We start from the raw sequence: 15469 nt of genomic DNA, 5'->3' as shown, positions 1-15469 counted from the left end.
TAGATCACTCTGTGTGTAATAAAGCTATATAATATATGAGTTTCACTTTTTGAATTTAATTACTAAATTAACTTTTTGATGAAAAGGACTAGTATATATATTTTATATGCGCCACCCAAGTGGAATTACCTCACACCTCCAAATATATACAATATTTACAAGGAAGCCCACTGGATTCCTGTTGAGAATTTTTCCTCATTATGAGAATTATATATGCCACAAGAATAGGGAGGGTAACAGAGTGGTGCTGTCATAAGTTCATGAAAAACCGATTACCGGTAAGTAATCAATCTTTTACCCTTTCAGCTATGACAGCACCCCTGGGATGTACAATAGAAGTCAAAATTTTAGGGTGGGACCACAGCTTGTAGTACCTTTCTACCAAAGGCCAAGTCAGGGGCTGTATGAAGTTGTAATCGGTAATGCTTAACCCCTTCCCGCAAAATCACGTACAGTTACGTCATGGGAGATGGACTGTTCCCGCATCTTGACGTAACTGTACGTCATGGAGATGAAGCTGGCTCAGGAGCTGAGCCAGCGACATCACCGCCGGGTGACAGCTGTATGTTACAGCTGGCACCCTGAGGTATCGGCCAGGACCGGAGCTAGCCTCCGATCCGACCGATTAACCCCTCACATGCTGCGTTGAATAGCGATCGCAGCATGTGAGGAGTTTATAGCCACCGGCGCCCCAGCAACGTGATCGCTGGGTTGCCGGTGGCTGCAAAGGCGATCGGAGGGCTAATGCTTACCTCCCGGTCCGCCAGCAATGGAATCCTCCTATGCCCCGTCGTCGGCGGGGCCCAGGAGGCTTCCGGTACCATCGGCAAAATGGCGCCGGCTCAGCTTCCGGCTCAGACGCTGAGCCGGCGTCATCAGCAGTGGGTGTCCGCTGTATGTTACAGCGGACACCCCGATCTATCGCCAGGAACCGGAGCTAGCTCCGATTCCTGGCATTAACCCCTTCGATGCAGCGATCCATTGTGATCGCTGCATCCTAGAGGTTTGTAGCAAATCGGCAGCCTTGCCACACGATGGCAAGGCTGGCGACTGCTACCATGGCAACAGGAGCCCTAACAATGGACTCCTGTCTGCCATTGCGTAAGCTGATTAGGCCCCGCCCAGAGGCGGAGCTTGATCGGCTTGCTGTCAGTGAACAACTGACAGTTCTAATACATTGCACTACATAGGTAGTGCAATGTATTAGAACATCAAACAAACTGTTGGACCTTCATGTCCCCTAGTGGGACTAAAGAAAAGTGTCAAAAAAAGTGTCAAAAAAGTAAAAATAAAAGTTGTAAAAAATACAATAAAAGTTTCAAATAATAACACAAAACACAATCGCCCTTTTTCCCTTATCAAGTCATTTATTATTGAAAAAAATAATAAAGCCATACATATTTGGTATCGCTGCGACCGTAACGACCTGAACTATAAAAATATTATGTTATTTATTCCGCACAGTGAACGCCGTCAAAAAAATAACTAAAAAATACTGACATAATTGCTATTTTTTGGTCACTTTGTCTTCCAAAAATTGAAATAAAAAGTGATCAAAAAGTCGCATGTACCTAAAAATGGTGTCTATAAAAACTATAACTCGTCTCGCTAAAAACAAGCCCTCATACAGCTCCGCCGACGAAAAATTTAAAACCGTTATGGCTCTCACAACTTGGCGACAGAAAAAATCCATTCTCTTTACAAAAGTTATTTTATTGTGCAAAAAGTTGTAAAACATAAAAAGTGCTATAAATTAGGTATCACCGGAATCGGACTGACCCGCAGAATAAAGGTAACATGTAATTTATAACACGTGGCGAACGCTGTATAAAAAGAACTAAAAATATATGCCAGAATTGCTGTTTTTTGGTCACCTTGCCACCCAAAAAAAAAAGGATAACAAGTGATCAAAAAGTCGCATGTACCCCAAAATGGTACCAATAATAACTACAGCTCTTCCCACAAAAAAAAACAGCCCTCATACCACTACGTCTATGAAAAATAAAATTAGTCAAGGCACCAATAAGCCAGGAAATAAAAATATGCAGTTGTGCAGCCCGAGGGGAACATTTCTTCTGTTTCAAGTGGCGAATTATCAAGGCCCCTAAAATTAGGGATCCAGGAAGGGGAGGGCCCAAACATATCTGCTGGAAGCGAGGGAGCCCGTATTATACCAGGACAACACTTCCCAGCAAAATTCCCCAAACTTCAAAGGTGCCGAGTGCGGACCAAAAGGGGGATAAGTAAAGACCATTTATTAGTGCGACACCGGCCTGTGCAGAAAGGATTGTGTCACAGCATAACACACATCTATGGATTATTATTTTTTATTTTTTTTACCCCACTATACCACCTGACTATGCCCCTTATATACTCCGCCCGCCTTACATGTACCCCCACATTATAAACGGAAACACCAGTAAGACTCCAAACAAAACTACTACCAAGCAAAATCCACGCTCCAAAAGCCAAATGGCTCTACCTCCCTTCTGAACCCTACAGTGTGCCCAAACAGCAGTTTACTTCCACATATATGGCATCGCCATACCCGGGAGAACCCTTTTAATAATTTTTGGGGTGTGTGTCTCCAGTGGCACAAGCTGGATATTGGCATATCTATTGAAAAACCATTTTCACTCTGCAACATCACGTGCACACCAATTTCTGCCAATCACCTGTGGGGTTAATATGCTCACTACACCCCTAGGTGAATACCTTGAGGGGTGTAGTTTCCAAAATGGGGTCACTTCTGGGGGGGATCCACTGTTTTGGTCCCACAGGGACTTTGCAAATGCGATATAGCGCCCAGAAACCAATCCAGCAAAATCTGTACTCCAAAAGCCAAATGGCGCTCCTTCCCTTCTGTGCCCTACTCTGTGCCTAAACAGCAATTTATGACCACATATGTGGTATTGTCATACACAGGAGAAGTTGCTTTACAAGTGTTGTGGTGCTCTTTTACATTTATTTGTTGAGAATATGAAACATTTTCAGCTAAAACTACGTCTTATTGAAGAAAAAGGATTTTTTTTATTTTCACTGCCCAATTCTAATAAAATCTATGAAACACCTGTGGGGTCAAAATGCTCACTACACCCCTAGATGAACTCCTCAAGGGGTGTAGTTTTGTGAATGGAATCACTTTTGGGGAGTTTCAACTGTACTGACACCTTAGGAGCTTTGCAAAAGTGACATGGTGTCAAGAAACCAATCCAGCAAAATCTGTGCTCCAAAAGCCAAATGGCACTCCTTCCCTTCTGATCCTTGCCGTGTGCCCAAACAGCAGTTTATGACCACAAATGGGGTATTGCCGTACTCCAGAGAAGTTGCTTTACAAATGTTGGGGTTCTTTTATTCCTTTATTTGTTGAGAAAATGAAAAATGTTGAGCTAAAGCTACGTCTTATTGGAAAAAAAGGATTTTTTTTATCTTCACTGCCCAATTCTAATAAAATCTATGAAACCCCTGTGAGTTCAAAATGCTCACTACACCCCTAGATGAATTCTTCAAGGGGTGTAGTTTCCTAAATGGAGTCACTTTTTTGGTGTTTTCACTGTTTTGGTCCCTTAGGGGCTTTGCAAATGCGACGTGGTCTCCGCAAACCATTCCTGCTAAATTTGAGCTCCAAAAGCCAAATGGTGCTCTTTCCCTTCTAAGCTCCGCCGTGTGTCCAAAAAGCCGTTTATGACCACATGCGGGGTATTGTTTTACTCGGGATAAATTGCTTTACAAAAGCAGTGGTGCATTTTCTCCTTTTAGTCCTTGTGGAAATTAGAAAAAATTAGCTAAACCTACATTTTCTTTGAAAGAATGTAGATTTTCATTTTCACGGCCTACTTCCAATAATTTCTGCAAAAAACCTGCGGGGTCAAAATGATCACTATACCCCTAGATAATTTCCTCAAGGGGTATAGTTTCCAAAATGGTGTCACTTTTGGGGGATTTCCACTGTTTTGGTGCCGCAAGAGCCTTTCAGATCCGACATGGAGCCTAAAATATTTTCTAATAAAAAGGAGGCCCCAAAATCCTCTAGGTGTTCCTTTGCTTCTGAGGCCGGTGCTTCAGTCCATTACCGCACTAGGGCCACATGTGGGATATTTCTAAAAACTGCAGAATCTGGGCAATAGATATTGAGTTGCGTTTCTCTGGTAAAACTTTCTGTGTTACAAAAAAAATAGATGAAAAATGAATTTCTGCAAAAAAAAAAAAGAAATTTGAACATTTCACATCTAGTTTGCCTTAATTCCTGTGAAACATCTAAAGGGTTAAGAAACTTTCTAAATGCTGTTTTGAATACTTTGAGGGGTGAAGTTTTTAAAATGGGGTGACTTATCGAGGGTTTCTAATATATAAGGCCCTAAAATCCACTTCACATCTGAACTGGCCCCTGTAAAAATAGCCTTTTGAAATTTTCTTGAAAATGTGAGAAATTGCTGCTAAAGTTCTAAGCCTTGTGATGTCATAGAAAAATAAAAGGATGTTCAAAAAACGATGCCAATCTAAAGTAGACATATGGGTGATGTTAATTAGCAACAATTTTGTGTGGTATTACCATCTGTCTTACAAGCTGATACATATAAATTTAGAAAAATGCAAATTTTTGCAATTTTTCGCTACATTTTGGTGTTTTTCACAATTAAATACTTAATGTATCGAGCAAATTTTGCCAGTAACATAAAGTCCAATGTGTCACGAGAAAACAATCTCAGAATCGCTTGGATAGGTAAAAGCATTCCGGAGTTATTACCACATAAAGTGAAACATGTCAGATTTGAAAAAATCGGCTGTGTCCTGAAGGCCAAAACAGGCTGTGTCCTTAAGGGGTTAAGGAAGGGGTCAGGAGAGCTCCATATAGCAGCCTTGCATATCTGGTCTAGGGATGCTTCTGCTCTCTCTTAGTCCATGAAGTGGACACAGCTCTTGAGGAGTGGGCCCCAAAGAACTCTGGAGGCAGGAGATTCTGATTTACATAAGCTAAATGTATGGCCTGTTTGATACATCTAGCTATAGTTGATCTACTGGCTGCCGAACCTTTGTTAGGACCCTGGAACTGAATAAACAAGTTTTTTGAGGTTCTTAAATCCTTAGTGATATTTAGATACTGGACCAGGCATCTCCTTACGTCCAGGCAGTTAAACTGCTGCTCCTTTGGCTTTTTAGGGGAATCACAAAAGGAGGGGAGAATAATTTTCTTGGTCTAAATGAAATGAAGACACTACTTTAGGAAGGATCCCTGGTAACGTTTTCAAGATGACTATCTTCTAATAGTAGGGTATATGGAGGAAAGGCAGAAAGTGCCTGTATCTCACTTACTCTACATGATGGCTAACAAAAATTTAATTTTGAGCGTCAGCATCTATAGGGTTATGGAGTCTGGTGATTCGAACGTTGAATTTGTCATAGCCTGGAGAACAATATATAAGTCCCATGGAGGAACAGAGGACCTGATCTGGGGTTTAAGCCTAGACTAGGCTGTGAGAAATCTCCTGATCCAGGGGTGTTCCGCCAATCTGAAATTAAAAAAAGCAGCTTAATGTGGAAATTTGAACTCTTGGGCTATGTTCACACGGAGTATTTTGCCGAGTTTTTTGACGCGGAAACCGCGTCGCAAAACTCGGCAAAAATGGCCCGAAAACGCCTCCCATTGATTTCAATGGGAGGCGTCGGCATCTTTTTCCCGCGAGCAGTAAAACTGCCTCGCGGGAAAAAGAAGCGACATGCCCTATCTTCGGGCGCTTCCGCCTCTGACCTCCCATTGACTTCAATGGGAGGCAGAGAAAGCGTATTCCGCGCTGTTTTATGCCAGCGGCGCTCAATGGCCGCGGGCGAAAAACGGCGCGAAAATCGGCGTGCAGGGAGAGGAATATCTGCCTCAAACTTCCAAACTGAATTTTGAGGCAGATATTCCTCCTGCAAAATACTCCGTGTGAACATAGCCTTAAAGGGAATGTGTTGCCAGCAAAACATGTTTTTTTTTTTTTAGTTAAACAATTAGTGTGTAGGTGATGAAACATTGTTCTAATTTTTTTTTTTTTTTTCACGAGTCAGGAAATATTATAAATTGGATTCAATTTATAATATTTCCCAGCACTGGTCACTAGATGGAGCCATTCCCAAAATTGCAGCATTGCATGTGGTAAAGCAACCACATTGCTTTATGCTGCAAAATTGGGTAAAAATCCCTCGCTCTAGTGAGCTCTCAGAATCCCCCCCTCCTTTATCCTGGCTAGTTCCGGGAGAAACGAGGGGTTTGAACGGTCTAACCTCCTACACTGTGTGTCGCCATTTTTTGAGCTAACACACAGTGTAGTAGGTTTACATACAGTAGTAAACACACACTGAAACACGAACATACATAGAAATAACTTACCTGCTCCAGTCGCCGCCGCTCCCTCCGGTCCATCCGCTCCGTCTGCTGCCGCTGCTCCATGTGCACAAGTCCGGAAGCCGCGACCGGAAGTAGTAATCTTACTGTCCGGTCGCGACTTCCGGTCCACAGGAAAATGGCGCCGGACGGCGCGCATTTCAAATTGAACTGTGTGGGAGCGGCGCATGCGCCGTTCCCACACAGCGGCGTACACGATAGTGGATGGAACGGGCACCGGTCGCAGTCCCTATGGGACTGGAGCTGCCGTATTCCATGTCTGTATGTGTCGTTAATCGACACATACAGAAATGGAAAAAAAAATGGCAGCCCCCATAAGGAAGAAAAAGTGTAAAAATAAAAAAAAGTAACACACAAATTAATCCAAACGTTTTTAATAAAGCACTAACATCTTTAACATATTAAAAAAAAAATTTTGGTGACACTGTTCCTTTAAGGTGTTTGGCATGAGGTTTTTATTTAATCCTGCTTGGAGAAAATCTAGTATCAAGGAGATATCTGGTTTGGCTAGGGGATGTATGTTTATTCCCGCAAAATGTATAAATGCCTGCCGGGCTCTCAGATATATCTCCGAGGTAACCGGTTTTCTGTTTGTTAGCAGAGTGGAAATGACAGACTCTGAGAACCCCCTCTCTCTAAGGATTAACCTTTCAGTTTCCAGGCTGGCAGATGAAGTTTTTGTATTTCTGGGTGCATTACTGTGCCCTGGTATAGGAGATCTGGTATGGTCGGGAGAATCCAAGGGTGATCTGAGGACATTCTCCTTAACCATGTGAACCATGGTCTCGTTGGCCAGAAAAGGGCTACTAGTATTATTGAAGCCTTGTCTGCCCTGGTCTTTCTTATCACCCTTGGGAGAAGGCATGGGGGGAGGAGGCATAACCCCTCTCCTGACTCCAACACTGGGAAAATGCATCTATCGCCGTTGGGTAGTCTGTGGGATTCACGGATTCGGTTCTCTCTGGCCGCAAATAGTTCTATTGAGGGAATACCCCATTTGAAAACAATCTTCTGAAATATTTCTGTATTCAGAGACCATTCTGACTGGTGTAACCTCTCCCGGCTTAGGAAGTCCACTACCTGGTTGTCCTTTCGCTTTAGGTGGATAGCTGAGAGGGTTAACAGGTGGCGCTCTGCCAGAGAAAATATGTGGGAAGATAAATTCATCAGAAATGATCTCTTCCCTCCCTGATTATTTATATAAGCCCCTGTCGTTGTGTTGTCTGAATATATCTTCACATTCTGAAATTGCTGGTATAGAGCTTTTCATAGTTTGAAAAACCGCTGCAAGACATTTGTGCAGCCTGACGGTCCCACTGACCCTGAAGACAAAAGCAGTCGTAACGAGCTCCCCAACCCCAGGGACGTGCATCCGTGGTTATGTTGAGAGTAGGTGTTGTTACCCATGGAATGCCCCACCTGAGGTTCTCCCTGTTCAACCAGCATCTGAGAGACAGCCTGGCTGCAGATGAAATGTGGAAGGATTGATCTAGGAAGAGACTGCTCTTGTCCAACTGATCAAGAATGTCCTCTTGTAGAGCCCTGGACCTGAAATGAGCCCACAACACTGCTGGGATGCATGACGTCATGAGGCCCAAAACAGACACAGCTTTCCTGAAAGAGGTTGTATGGTTTAAATATAGCTCTGAGACCCTGTCTATCAGGGGATTGATGTTCCCATCTGGTAGAAAGGACATCTGCCTGGAGGAGTCTAGAAGAATCCCTAGAAAGACATCTGTTTGAGAGGGATCAAGTTTGATTTTTTTAGATTAATGTTCCATCCCAGGTTCAACAGGATAGAACGAATTACCTCTATCTGCTGAATCAGGTTCTGAGTTGTTTCCACCACTATTGTGAAATCTCCTAGGTAGGGAATCAGGAGGATGTTTCTCGTCCTGATGTATGACCTAATTTCTGCTATTAGATTTGTAAAAACCCTTGGGGCTTGTGAAATGCCAAAGGGGAGGACTATGTACTGGAAGTGAAACAGGGATCTGTTGAGGGTCACTGCTACCCTTCGATATTTCTGGTGAGGACTGCATATTGGTACATAATATGAATCCTCTAGGTCTAGTGATGCCATCACACAGTCCTGGGAGATGAGATTTATGGTTGAGGAAATGCTCTCCATGCAAAAAATTTTGTAGGTCAAGTATGAATTTAGTTTTTTTTAAATTTATTATGACCCTGTATTTCCATTCCGGTTTCTTCACAAGGAAAATAGGGGAATAAAAGCCTTTGCCTGTTTCTGTACTTGGGACCTGAATCAACACCCCTTTTTTTTTTTATAAGTGATAGAATTTCTGACTTTAGGGCTTTTTGTTTTTCTAAATTCTTTAGGGTCTTTGTAGGAAAGAATGTCTGGAGGAAGGGATTTGAAATCTAGAACATACCCTGTTTTTACAATTCATAGGACCCATCGGTTTGCCAAGATTTTTTCCCAATTTTTGTAACATAGGGATAGATGACCCCCCACCATGGATCTTCTGGCATCATTATTGGTGGTCTCTATTCTTCGGGTCATTTTGAGGCCTGAAAAGGAAGCCCTTCTTCCTCTTAGGGAACTTCGAGGCCCTGAATTCCTGGCCCCTGGGGTTAGGTTTTTTTCTTAAACCTTTTGGGACGAAAGGAATCGATTGGCTTTCCCGGTGTAGGGAAGCCCTTTTTTCTATCAGACGCTTTCTCCAATAGGTCATCTAGAGGGGGCCCAAATAGAACATCTCTAGAGCAGGGAATTGCACATAATTTCCCTTTTGAACCAGTGTCCCCCTTCCAGGATTTTAGCCAGATAAGCTCCGCTAGAAGGGCTGAGGGGGCAGCTGATCGGGCAGAGAGGCGCACAGAATCTACCGAGGCGTCAGCCAGAAAATCTGCTGCCTTAGACAATACTGGAAGGGAGGAGTATTTGATCCCTAGGAGTCGTCTCTAATGTGAAGCTCTGATTGTGCTAGCCATATTTTTAGAGACCTAGCTACACAAGTGGCTGAAATGCCTGGCTTAAAAGCCCCTGCAGAAGCTTCCCAGGCCCTTTTCAGGTAATCTGCCTTCATATCCATGGGATCGGATAAGGAACCTAGATCCTCAAAAGAGAAGAGCACTCTTCCTATATATTTTTGCAACTGGGGTGTCAAGTCTAGGGGAATTATCCCAATCCCTGCAGACCTCTCCAAATGGAGATTTCCTTTTAAGGAACACCAATCTTTCTATCTGGGTTTTTCCAGTCCCTCTTGATGAGAAAGAAAGGTTCTCTGCTTTTTGGGCCCTAAGCCTTTGAACATAATGTCCTGTACAGAACGGGGTACTTTTGGGTCCTCAATATTCATCATTGCTCTTACAATTTTAAGCAGCTGATCTATATCTTCCGCTAGGAACACATTTTTTCCTTCCCATCCTCATCAGAGGTAATATCTGAAGAGCTCAGCTCTTCTAACTGAAAATCCTCTGCAGCAGAAGAATCAGATAAATTCATCCAACTAGAAGTGGATGGTTAATCCTTCTTTTTTCTTAGGGACTTAAAGGAACAGTGTCACAAAAAATATTTTTTTTTCATCAGTTTGATTTTAGTGTTTTATTAAAAACGTTTATATTTATTTGTGTTTTACATTTTTTTATTTTTGAACTTTTTCTTCCCTATGGGGGCTGCCATTTTTTTTTCCATTTCTGTATGTGTCGATTAACGACACATACAGACATGGAATACGGCACATACAGTCCCATAGTGAATGCGAACGGGGCCCGTTCCATCCACTATGCTGTACGCCATCTGTGTGGGTACGGCGCATGCGCAGCTCCCACACAGTCCAAGTTGAACTGTGCGACCTTCGGCGCCATTTTCCTGTGGACCGGAAGTCGCGGCCGGACAGTAAGATTACTACTTCCGGTCGCGGCTTCCGGACTTGTGCACTTGGAGTGGGAGGTAGCAGACGGAGCGGACGGACCGGAGGGAGCGGCGGCGGCTGGAGCAGGTAAGTTATTTCTGTGTATGTAAGTGTTTTACCTTGTGTTTACTAGTGTATGTAAACCTACTACACTGTGCGTTAGCTCAAAAAATGGCGACACACAGTGTAGGAGGTTTGACCGTTCAATCCCCTCGTTTCTCCTGGCACTAGCCAGGATAAAGGAGGGGGGGGATTCTGAGAGCTCACTAGAACGAGTGAGTTTTCTCAAATTTTGCAGCATAAAGCAATGTGGTTGCTTTACCACATGCAATGCTGCAATTTTGGGAATTGCTCCATCTAATGACCAGCACTGGGAAATATTATAAATTAGAATCTAATTTATAATATTTCCTGACTCGTGAAAAAAATTAAAAAAATTGGAACAATGTTTAATCACCTATAGACTAATTGTTTAACTAAAAAAAATATACATTTTTTTCTAGCGTCACATTCCCTTTAAGGTAATTTTTAACTTCTGCCCTTATAATGTCCTTAATGCCAAACTTGTAGACTCTTCAGTGATTATTTTGTCTAAACAAATCTAACATATTCTTTTATTATAGGTAGGTGCTAGTTTTTAACAACACACTCTTTGTTACGGGTTTTTTCCTAAAACATTTGCACTAGAGAAGTGAACAGTGTTAGCAGAAAAAAAGGGGGGTTTCTTTTTCTTACCCTATGTAAGTCTTGCCACCTCTTTGTGTACCGGACTAGAGGATCTCGTGGCATCTGAGCGGTCAGTGCGTCCTGCTGCTTCTCCTGTCATTTCCATTGTGGAAAGAGATGCTGGAGACTGTGGCTCTGTTTGTTCAGACTTAAATAGGCCTTGGACTGGCTGGGGAGGCCCTCTGCTTCGGACACCATGAAGCCCCTCCTCCCCATTAGGGCCACCGGAACCACCACTTCCTGGTATGTGGGAACGTCACCCGCCGGAAGTGATGCGCCTTCGCGACCAGAAGTTTTGCAAGAACGCGCCGGAAGCCACCAATGCCAGGACATGCATACCAGCTCTCAAGGGAGCAGAGCATGGCCCAGTGAGAACCGCTCTCCCTCCAGAGGAAGGTCCCACACCATGGGAAGTGAACCACCTCCAAGGAAGTGATGGACCGGGAGAGGAGGGAGTACTTACCCCAGGCTTAAGGTTGCTCCCTCCAGAGGAGACATGCCATCCAGAGCACCCCTAGGGAGAGTAGGTAAGAACCTTCTAGGGGTCTGCAATCCAGGGATAAGTGTTTTTCCAACAGGACAAGCCCATCCGGAAGACAAGAACCCTGACTGGGTGTGTGGAGAGGTGTGTCCTTTTTTATATCATCAGGCTTCCTGTCCAGCGAATTGGATGTCTTTCCAAGGGTGCGGTCATAGGTGAAAGGCAAAAAAATAGAAAAAAGGGATGAAACCTGCCCTTTTAGGAGTAGCCAATCTGAGTCCCTGATCCAAACCCACCTGAAGGAAAGACCGAATTTGCAGGATGGAAAAACAGAGGGGGTGGAACTGATGGGATTCACACCATCTAAAAGAAGCCAACCAAGTACGATGGTAAATCCTTCAGGATGGAGTCTTCCAGGCCTTAATCATGGTCCTAATGACTTGATCAGAGAAAACTTTGATTTTAAAAACCACGGTTTCAATAGCCAAGCCATAAAAATGCAGCGAAGATAAAGCAGGGTGGAAAAATGGACCTTGGGAAAGGAGGTTGTGCTGCAGAGAAAGCGACCTCAGGGCGTCTGCTAACAGGAGCACGAGATCCGCATACAAAGCTCTGCGAGGCCAGCCTGGGGGCACCAGAACGGCAGGGATTCCTGTGTCCTTGAACGTTTTCAGCGCTCGAGGCAGAAGTGGAAAGGGTGGAAAAAGAAAAAGGAGGTTAAAAGATGACCAGAGGAGAACCAGAGCATCAGTTCCTATGGCCTTGGGGTTCCTGGTTATGGTGATGTAGTGCAGGCACTTGTGATTGAGGTGAGAGGTGAAGAGATCCACGTCCAGGAAGCCCCACCAAATGCAAATTCGGTGGAAAATCTCTGGCTGAAGAGACCATTCTTCGGGATACAGACGTTCTCAGCTCAGGTAATCCACCTCCCAGTTGTCTACTCCTGGGATGTAACTGCAGAGATTGCTGGAAGATTTCATCCTGCCCAGTGAAGGATCCTGGCGGATTCTTTCCATACAGTCCTCCTACGCGTACCTCCCTGATGATTGAGGTACGCCACTGCTGTAGAATAGTCTGTCTGTATCTGCACTGGAGACGAGACGTTCAGTGGGACGGCAGCCGAAGACCGCCCCCTAGCCGAACAAACTTGCGTTCGTTATGATGACTTGCCAGTGGAGAGTTGTGAAAGGTTTTCCCTGAGATATGTTGGGGAAAGACATCCACCACAGCAGCTCTTTCTTGACTGAAGGGGGCAGACGGATCTTCAGATCCAATGAGTCCGGAGACTTGTCTCAACGAGATAGAATAGCCAGCTGTAGAGATCGGGAGTGAACTTGAGCAAGTGGGACTGCCTCGAAGGTTGAGACTATCGTCCCCAGGACATTCATGCAGAAGCAGATGGAGTAAGGAACATTCCTGCGGAGTACTGGTCACTCCCTGTCGGAGAGTGGTGATCTTGTCCTTCGGTAAGAAAACCCTGTCTGCCTGTGTATCCAGGACCACCACTAGAAACTCCATTCTCCGAGAAGGAGAGATGACTTGGTGCTGTTAATCAGTGTAAGACAATCCAGTGTAATGTTAAGACTGTGCAAGTCTTCCTGTTAGGAAGGTGCCCTCACGGGAAGATCGTCCAAGTATGGGATAACCGCTATCCCCCTGGACCTGAGGAGAGCCATGAGCGCTGCCATGACCTTAGTGAAGACCCTTGGAGTAATGGCCAGCCTGAAGGGGAGGGCCACAAACTGGAAATGCTTGAAACCTACAGCAAATAGCAGGAAGAGATTATGTACTTGATGTAAAGGGAAGTGTCCCCTAATATAGATATATATATATATATATATATATATATATATATGTAATGTCTCATGAGCCAGGGCTGTAGAGACACAGCCCTGGTCATGAGCAACGATTTCACAACAAGGCAGGACAATTAGTTATTGTCCTGCTTTGTTTGGAAGCGATGGAGACAGGAGATACTGCTTTGATCTCCTATCTCTATTTAAACTTCCTGTTTTTTTTTTAAACTTCCCGGGTTTAAATAGCCCTGTGTCGGTACGCTCAGCAGATGAGCCTACCTCCCTCACCACTCCCCCAACAAATGGAGCTTGGGCCGGTACCTGCCTGCCTCCCACACCACCAACACCGGCTCACCTGCTCCAGTCTCCTGCCTTGCGAACCTCTCCGGCTGCTGCTCTACCAAAGACCCGCTAACAGAACCGATAAAAACACAGGGACATATACAAAAACACCGAAAAAGGCCATACTTACAAATGGACACAGCCAGGCCAGAAATGCTGATGAAAGGGCGAGCAGGTGCTTTAAATAATAATAGCCACTCCCACTAGTCTTGAGGGGAGTGGTGTGTGGTGCATGGGATGTGTAGTAAGAAATAATAAATGAATAGTGTGTGTGCAAGTGTAATACTATAAGTGAAATATAGGGGGCAGTAATAAATGAAGTGCCTCAATAGAAATAAATGGATAATGGGGTGCAAGTGAGTGAAACATGGAGGGATAGTGTGTACGTCATGAGGCACAACACACCATGCACCACACACCACTCCCCTCAAGACTAGTGGGAGTGGCTATTATTATTTAAAGCACCTGCTCGCCCTTTCATCAGCATTTCTGGCCTGGCTGTGTCCATTTGTAAGTATGGCCTTTTTCGGTGTCAAAGACCCGCTAAGTATCAAGTGTAGCAATAGCTACACTTAACCCTATCTCTCCCTGTCTCCCCTTGCTGTCCCTGAGTAACCCTTGCTTCCCGAGTCCCTAAGTTAACCCTTGCTGACCTGCTCATCCCCTGTTGTATCCTTGGTTAACCCTTGAACCCTCACATTACATGATACATTTAACCTTTACCAGTCAACCCTTTACCTGATTAACCCTTAGTGTACAGGGACAATTATATTAGGAGGGAGTGGGACAGAAATAGTGAGCGTGTGAGAATTACAACGTAACTTGTGTATGCATTGTAATGCAACGTATATATGTATGTTTAGGTAGGTGGGTGGTGGTATAGATTAGGATTGTGATATCTTGTTTATACTGTGCCGTGTGGTGTCAGTGTATTCAATACATATTAAGTTGTTACGTGTATTGGGATGCACGGATACGGTGATTATTTACTGTGTTTGGTGTATTTTATATCGAAGTGTGATTACTGTTGTATTAAATATTACCTTTATTTACTTACAATCGTACTTTACTTACTGAGTAGCAAAGCAATTAGATTAACGATAATACAGGAAAAAGGTAGGGGAACTAGGCATAACCCTAATTACACTGATTATAAAGGAAGTAGTAATAGTGGGTGAAATTAGGTTAACCCCGCTATTACCTCACGGCCATTTACACTTGAGCAATGGGAACATATAGATAAGCATTCTAAATGTGGTCCAAAGAAGAGACTATGGATCGCAGAGACTATGCGAAAGCTTAAAATCTTCACATGTCGATTGAGAGGTTTTAGATCCAAAATAGGTGGAAGAGATCCGTCCTTTTATACTGTGAAAAGGTTTAAATAAAAACAGAGAATGCCCAATGTAAAATTGTTAGAGATCAGCAGATTTGCATGCTGGAATCGCAGGTGATAGTTTTGAGAAATCATGGTGATGATATTGATGCACAGCTGTCTTAAGCTGTGATTAATGCATTTATGATAAAGCGGAATCTACGGATTTTATCCTTGTCAAGTTAAATGATGAGCTTGCTGCTAGCTCACAATTGGTAACTGTAACGTCTATGGCCGCGGACCGCCATTCTGACTCTGACGGCCGCGGCCATGGACGTGTGAGTTCTCGTCGGCATCTCCCTCCTGAGAGACGCCGGCACTCACTTCCTGGTCCGTACACGGTCTACGGCAGGGTGCGCGCGCCCGGCCTTAAAAGGGCCGCACTGGCACAGTTGCAGTAAATCTTCAATTAGCTCAGAATGCTGCTTGACTATAAAAAATGCTCTGCCCTCTTAATCATTGTCTGAGCGTTGTTGTGTTACCTAA

This window comes from Rhinoderma darwinii, chromosome 1 (genome assembly GCF_050947455.1).
Source record: "Rhinoderma darwinii isolate aRhiDar2 chromosome 1, aRhiDar2.hap1, whole genome shotgun sequence".
Taxonomy (NCBI): domain Eukaryota; kingdom Metazoa; phylum Chordata; class Amphibia; order Anura; family Rhinodermatidae; genus Rhinoderma; species Rhinoderma darwinii.
Note: the sequence above shows the minus strand (reverse complement) of the source record.